The sequence below is a fragment of the Triticum dicoccoides genome, chromosome 7A, assembly GCF_002162155.2.
Source record: "Triticum dicoccoides isolate Atlit2015 ecotype Zavitan chromosome 7A, WEW_v2.0, whole genome shotgun sequence".
In the NCBI taxonomy this organism is placed as follows: domain Eukaryota; kingdom Viridiplantae; phylum Streptophyta; class Magnoliopsida; order Poales; family Poaceae; genus Triticum; species Triticum dicoccoides.
The window spans coordinates 744,550,128-744,556,894 of NC_041392.1; the positions used below are offsets into that span (position 1 = coordinate 744,550,128).

Sequence of the window (6,767 nt, forward strand, 5' to 3'; positions counted from 1 at the left end):
CAGCTCCGGCGACCTCGCCAGCCGGCGCCGCAAGCCGCCACCCCGCCACTCGCCGCCTCCCGGCGCCGCCATCGCCATCGCCGGCTCCTGGCTCGCCTCGCCCCGGTCTTCTTCTTCCATTCCGGCGAGCCCGAGCGAACTCCGGCCAACCTCGTGCAACGCGCCAGATCTGGATCTGGATCCCGACGGTTGACTTTCTCCCGAAACCCTAGTTCATGTGCCCATGTTCATCCTGCCGTAACTTTGCATCCGTAGCTCCGTTTTGGGCATATAGCATATCAAAATGTTCGTCTCTGAGAGTACATCATTTCATCTCATTGCATCATTTTCATTTGATTCCATCTTCATGCCCGAAATGCTGTTAGAAGAGTGCTACTTGAGATAATTGTCAGATCTGCTACTCCATTTAGATATTTGTCATTTTTGCCATGATTATTGTGTGCATGATATGCCTAGGTGCTCTACATGTGTTTTGTTAAGGGTTTTGCCATCTTTCCAGAGGTGCAATCCATGTATTTTTGTGATGTGTGTGGTGACTAGTACAATCTTGCAAAGTGGTGCACTTGTTAGTGCTGATTTCAGGGACTTAGCATTTCCACTAAGTCCTTGGTCTGTTTATCTCATGATGCCATATGTTCATGTTGTTTCCTAGTGATCCGTGCCTCTTTTGAGGATGATCAATAAGGATGTTTTGTTAATCTTATAGTGATATATCCATCCATGTCTTTGTTTGCAATTATGGAGCACCCTAGCTTGAGTCAATCGAGCTCTACTTTTGCTATTTTGTGAATCTGGGCAGATTGTCTACTTGTTAGCGATTTTGCCGATGATGTTGTAGTTGATCCGTGCATGCTATGTTATTGTTCTTGCCATGTCTAGCTTTTATTTTGTGTATTCTTGATGGGTGTATGCTTGGATTATCATGACATGCTCTGTAGTGAGTGCATCGAGCTCGTAAACATGCCTACTTGATATCTGTTTCAGCATTCTCCAGTTTTTCACCAAGTCTGAGAACTGATTATGTTTTTGCCATGTTCACATGCTTGCAAATGTATTTTCTGACCTCTTTTGGCTCAAGGTCACTAAGGGACTTTTGTTAAGCTCTTTGATTAGCTCCATACCATGCTTTACTTTGCCATGTTCAGGTCTTGTACCATATAGTTTTCATGCTCCGAAGAGTGCTATCTTATCTGAAATTCCAAACAAGTGTTAATTTCACCAAGTCTGAGATCTGTTTACCAAATGCATTTTTGCCATGCTTGTTTGAACCTGTTAATGGATGAATTGGCCGTAGCTCAGTGCTAGACTTTTGTTAAGCATCATGAATGTGTTCCTGCCATGTATTTTTATGCCATGTTTGGGTGCTGTAGCATGTTCATCTCGTTGCATTTAGTTGACTATTTGCTGTAAATCGCAGACCGGTGTCATTTTTGAATCGCTTGTCATTTCCAAACCGTAACTCCGATTCCGGCGTTCTTTATATCGTTTTCAAGAGATTTCATCTCATCTTTCCAGTGGCACACTTGGATTTTCAAGTTGACGCCAGTTTCATGCATCTCTTGTCAAATCTTGCATATGCATCCCGCATCGCATCCCGCATAGCATACCATCTTTGCATCATATTGTTTGATGTCTTGCACGTGGTTGATTGTGTCCTTGTTGCTTGTTTGTCTTGTTTGGGTAGAGCCGGGAGACGAGTTCGCTAACGAGGAGCCCGTTGAGTTTGCTTTCGAGGATCCAGTCAACTCTGACAACTGTGCAGGCAAGATGATCATACCCTTGAAATCACTACTATCTTTGCTTTGCTAGATGCTCGCTCTTTTGCTATGCCATGCTACGATGCCTACCACTTGCTTTCAAGCCTCCCAAATTGCCATGTCAAACTTCTAACCCACCATGTCCTAGCAAACCGTTGATTGGCTATGTTACCGCTTTGCTCAGCCCCTCTTATAGCGTTGCTAGTTGCAGGTGAAGATTGGAGGCCGTTCCTTGTTGGAACCTTATTTACTTGTTGGGATATCATCATATTGCCATGTTATCTTAATGCATCTATATACTTGGTAAAGGGTGGAAGGCTCGGCCTCTCGCCTAGTGTTTTGTTCCACTCTTGCCACCCTAGTTTCCGTCATATCGGTGTTATGTTCCCGATTTTGCGTTCCTTACGCGGTTGGGTGATAATGGGAACCCCTTGATAGTTCGCCTTGAATAAAGCTTCTCCAGCAATGCCCAACCTTGGTTTTACCATTTGCCACCTAGCCTCTTTTTCCCTTGGGTTTCCGAAGCCCGGGGGTCATCTTATTTTAAACCCCCCCCCCCACCCCCCCGGGCCAGTGCTCCTCTGAGTGTTGGTCCAAACAGAGCCACTTGCAGTGCCCCCTCGGGAAAACTCGAGGTTTGGTATTAGCTGTGCATAGTGTTCATCTAAGTGTGCCCTAAGAACGAGATATGTGCAGCTCCTATCGGGATTTGTCGGCACATTCGGGCGGTGTTGCTGGATTGGTTTTAACTTGTCGAAGTGTCTTGTAGAACCGGGATACCGAGCCTGATCGGAACATCTCGGGAGAAGGTCTATTCCTTCGTTGACCGTGAGAGCTTGTCATGGGCTAAGTTGGGACTCCCCTGCAGGGATTGAACTTTCGAAAGTCGTGCCCACGGTTATGGGCAGATGGGAATTTGTTAATGTCCGGTTGTAGATAACTTGAACCTTAACTTAATTTAAATGAATCAACTGTGTGTGTTACCGTGATGGTCTCTTCTCGGCGGAGTCCGGGAAGTGAACACGGTGTTGGAGTAATGCTTGCCGCAGGTTTGCCCTCTTTAGCTATGCGTTCGCGCTTTGCCTTCTCTTCTCGCTCTCTCTTGCAAACAGGTTAGCCACCATATATGCTAGTCGCTTGCTGCAGCTCCACATATATTACCTTGCCTTACCTATTAAGCTTAAATAGTCTTGATCGCGAGGGTGCGAGATTGCTGAGTCCATGTGGCTCACAGATTACTATTACACCAGATGCAGGGCCTGATGATTCCGCTCCAGATGCGCGCTCAAGCTCAAGTGGGAGTTCGACGAGGACTCTAAACGATACTATGTTTCTTTTCCTGATGATCAGTAGTGATGCCCAATCGGGATGATCGGGACCGTGTCGCTTGTTGGGTTATCTTTTGTTTTGGCGCCGTAGTCGGGCCATGAGTGTTTGAATGTTGCAATGCTATTCATGTACTTGATTGACGTGGCGAGTGTAAGCCAACTATATATCTCCCCTTTATTATTTATATTACATCGGATGGTGTGAAGTTTGCCTGACTTGCGACATTGCTTTCAATGCGGTTATGCCTCTAAATCATGCCTCAACACGTGGGAGATATAGCCGCATCGAGGGCGTTACAATATTACTTTAATATGAAGAAAAAGTCTCGCGTGGCAGAAGATTCACAAGCATTGCCAAGGACTACAAATAAAAGTACTTATCCAGTAATTAGTAGCAAAAAGTTTGAGAGACCATACATGCATATCTATAAGTAATTAGAAACAACAAGTTTAAGAGGTTAATTGCCTCAAATGGGTTTGAGTAAGGCACAAGACAAGAATCTAGCTATGTTCTCTGAATAAGCCAAAACGGAAGAACATTAAGAATTTACCATCACTCTGAAATGAAAACAGGAAAACATATACTGAATTACTCTCATTTTCTATGAATAAACGTATCAAACCTAGCTAACCCTCGGTTTCCAGAAAATAGGATAGATACAGGCCAAATTGATTTTTAGTTATTGCTACTGTCTAGAGCTTGTAAAATCTTTCTTTTAATTAAAGCTCACCAAATAGTTCGATTCATAAATTCTTGAAGCTGAACATGGCATATTCATTCATGTTGCAGCCCAATAATACATGTATATATAAATGACTGAACCATCCACCACTACACCACGGTTGCTATTAGGAGGCGTTTTAATAAGGGCATTGTTAAAAATGCCTCCAAATTGTATATAAGAAGGCATTTTTGGATTCCGCCTCAAATCCCTCTGCATAAGAAGGCGTTTTTTGGGCGCCTCGGATCCCCGCATATATGAAGGCGTTTTGGAAAAGTGCCTCCGATTGAAGAAGCTTTGAAGGCACTTTTCTAAATCGCCACTAATCAGACATGTATTGGAGGCATTTTCTGAATCGCCTCAGCGGCGCCGGCGGCCGCGAGTAGAGGGCCAGTGCGGCGGATTTGAGGCAAGATAGTTGCAGCGGAGGCGGACTGTGACAGCGCCGCAGGACGCTCAGGCGACGCCGACGAGCAGCTGCATAACTGGCCGGTACTGTGGCCGGTGCAGTGACAAGGTTAGCCGGTGGGCCGAGCAGCGCAGCCATGCATAAGAAAGGCACTGACGCGCGTGGTCCTGGCATCGTCGTTTTAATCCCATCGTTGAGGCCGCCGTGGATGCGTAGGTGATGCATGCCTCCGGTGGATGTTGACACCTGTTCAGATGTTCAGATGTTAACCACACAGCCATAGCTTAGATGGTCTGGTGGTAGGCGTCCAGCTCTTCATCAAGTCGACGCTGTGTTCGAACTCTGTGGCGGCCGATTTAAATAGTTTTTTTTCTCGTGCGCGAGCTCACGCTACAATCTGTTTAGTCCCATACTGCTTACCGAGGAAGACTCAGACGTAGTTAAAAGGAGGAAACACCTGCACTGTCTCAATGATTGCGCCTGCCGATGATGTGTTTAGGATTATATATGGTGTTTGGTTATTGGTTAATATATATATATATTGATATGATAGCCCACTGGGCCTTGCTCAAGTGTTAGTTGCAAGAAGATATGATGTGGCCTGACCTGCATATCCTATCCCAGAGAGTGAGAACTGCTGTGGGGTAGCCCGCTGGCCCTTTCTAAGACGCTCATACTTTTACTCAGCTAGCAGGCTTCTTAGCAGCGTCTTCGGAAAATGCCGCTGAATCTTGGAGCTTTCGAGGCACTTTTCAGAACGCCGCGGTTCCTCTGATTTAGAGGCGCTACTGCAAAACGCCTTTATTTACTTTTCCCTTCGCTGCCATCTCTAGCGTTTTGAAGGAATGCCGCAAAAAGACATGTACAGGCACTTCCATGGCCTTTGGAGGCATTTTAGAGTGCCTCGTAATGCTGTACGTGTTGTAGTGCACGTCTCTCTCTCTCTTTGAAACCGAATTGATCTCTTCTTCTTTTTTCTGTTCTATACAAGTACGCACGAGTTAACTGAAACCCAAAGCACTCCAAGCTACAAGGACATATTCAGATGGGAGTGTCACCAAACTGTGGCAAACTAAACTAGCACATTGGATTTGATTGGCCCTAAAAGGCTAACTGCAAGCAAAGACTGGAGGAAGGAAGGATCACCGGTCGATGCTGCAGCAGCCCGCTGTTGAAGGCGTGGTGGTCCAGGCAGTGGAGGAAGACGAGGAGCAGAACAGGCCATTGGTGGCCTGCTAGGTGCGCCCCTCCTCCTCGAGCGGGGCAAGGACGGCAGCCGCTAGGCTCGTCGAGCTCGGAATCCTATGGGAGGAAGGCCTCCGCGCCGCCCTGTCCCGAGATCCAGCGCTTCGACCCGTCCGCGTGATGGGTGACCTGCAGCAAGGGATTGAAAAAGAAGGTGAGGTAGGGTGAGGAAGGGAGGTTGGGCTGGCAGTTGCTGCGGATCCCGGCGAGGATGGAGAGGGTGTACCTACTTGAGCCAGGCCGACGTTGGAGCCGCCAAATCCCTAGCCGTGGGTGAGGGTAGGGGCCACGCCCGGCGGATCTGGCCATACTGGATGAAGGACCGGTGAGAGGGGAGCGCGGAAGCCTGCTGCGCCCCGGTGGAAATCGCCGGAACCCGCCGGCGTGGGCGGCGGCGGTGGCATGGAGTCGCGTAGGGAGAGGGGGACTCGCGCGCGCGAGAGAGGATAAGCAAATCGAGCGGGTGGAGAAGGTAGATCAGCTCGAGGGGGAGCAGTAGGTGGCAAGTACGGCGGCGAAGCATGCCGGCAGTGGCCGGAATCGAGCGGCGGCGCCGGCGGCGGAGACAGAGGGGATCGGGCAGGAGAGCTGAGAGAGATATCGAGGGAGAAGTGAGAGAGAGATGGATGGATTGGGTGGGTTTTTTTTTCTTTTCTTTAGGTGGATGGATGGATGTGGGATGGAGAGATAGATGGATGGATGGATGTGCGCCATGTCATCAATTCAAGGCATAAGTGTTTCCACCAATGACAAGTAACCTCTTACAATTGTGTTTTTTCCTTTCGTTTTTCTTCTTTTTCTTTAACCTCTTATTCCGGTTAACACTTAACCACGAAGCCGGTGGTTGCCGGATAGCCGACGCCCAAAACCCTAGGGTCGCGGGTGAGCGGTGGTGGTCACGAGTGGTGAATCCCTCCATGAGAGATGCATGTTGCACAGCTCTTCCGACTCAAAATCATTGCTTAGTGGAGGAGGAGCGGGGGGTGACGCCACCCGAAGCTGAACCCGGGAAGTCATGTATTGGTGGGTTGTGAGGTAGTCACATGGACATACTTGGGTGGAAGAAGGATGGCTATGATGGTTACAGTAGATTGGTTGTTTGATGGTCACACAGACCATCTCCCTGGCTTGCCTCGTTGCCCGCGATGATGGCACATGCGGCGTTCCTCACCACAAGATTCTCTCCGGATCGATCCGACGTGGCCGTTCCCCCCCCCCCCTCCAAGTGCCGGCGGCAGAGCCGTCCGTGAAGGGGATCAAACTCTGAAGCCACGTGCTAGGTGTTTCCCCTCATCCAAGTGACGGC

At 48.5% G+C, this 6,767-nt stretch overlaps 1 long non-coding RNA gene across 3 annotated transcripts in view; it reads right to left on the reverse strand.

Moving 5' to 3' along the window:
• The window catches only part of LOC119327659, an 8,220-nt gene extending 2,142 nt beyond the window's left edge, over positions 1–6,078 (reverse strand). Inside the window, exons 1-2 of one of the 3 annotated variants that reach the window (XR_005158638.1) lie at positions 5,692–6,078; positions 5,363–5,590 (exon numbers count right to left, since the gene is read on the reverse strand). This is a non-coding gene — a long non-coding RNA (uncharacterized LOC119327659). Of the gene's footprint in view, positions 1–5,217; positions 5,591–5,687 lie in introns of those variants that run through there. The other 2 variants (XR_005158635.1, XR_005158636.1) reach the window with 2 other exon arrangements.
• Between the last annotated feature and the right edge of the window lie 689 nt (positions 6,079–6,767).